General features: G+C 37.4%; 1 protein-coding gene across 2 annotated transcripts in view; it reads right to left on the reverse strand.

Moving 5' to 3' along the window:
* Window positions 1–404, reverse strand: part of epha4b (eph receptor A4b) — a 103,231-nt gene that overhangs the window by 78,545 nt on the left and 24,282 nt on the right. The gene's annotated exons all lie outside the window — the stretch shown is intronic.

The raw sequence follows: 404 nt of genomic DNA on the forward strand, positions 1-404 counted from the left end.
GAAATTTCCATTGCACTCCATTATAGACAGAGTACCAGCTGAGATCAGTTGCATTGTTTTTTTTAACCAGGGCAGCAGTTTTGAGATTACATTATGTGCTTACATAATTGCAAAAGGGTTCTCCAATGTTTTCTCAGTTAGTTTTTTTAAAATGATATCAGATTAGTGAACAGAATATGCCTTTGGAACATTGGATGAATGGTTGCTGATAATGGGCAATGTAGATATTGCATTAAAGATCACCTCCCACTCAGATCAGCTGGTATTCTGTCTATAATGGAGTGGAATGGAAATTTGTAAGTGGCCCCATACTTTTGACCGGTAGTGTATGTGTAGGGAATGCAATCAGTCTCTACTAGCACACAATAAAAAATGGAAGTGGGGTTTGTTCTTTGTCATAAGGT

This window comes from Etheostoma spectabile, chromosome 12, assembly GCF_008692095.1.
Source record: "Etheostoma spectabile isolate EspeVRDwgs_2016 chromosome 12, UIUC_Espe_1.0, whole genome shotgun sequence".
Taxonomy (NCBI): domain Eukaryota; kingdom Metazoa; phylum Chordata; class Actinopteri; order Perciformes; family Percidae; genus Etheostoma; species Etheostoma spectabile.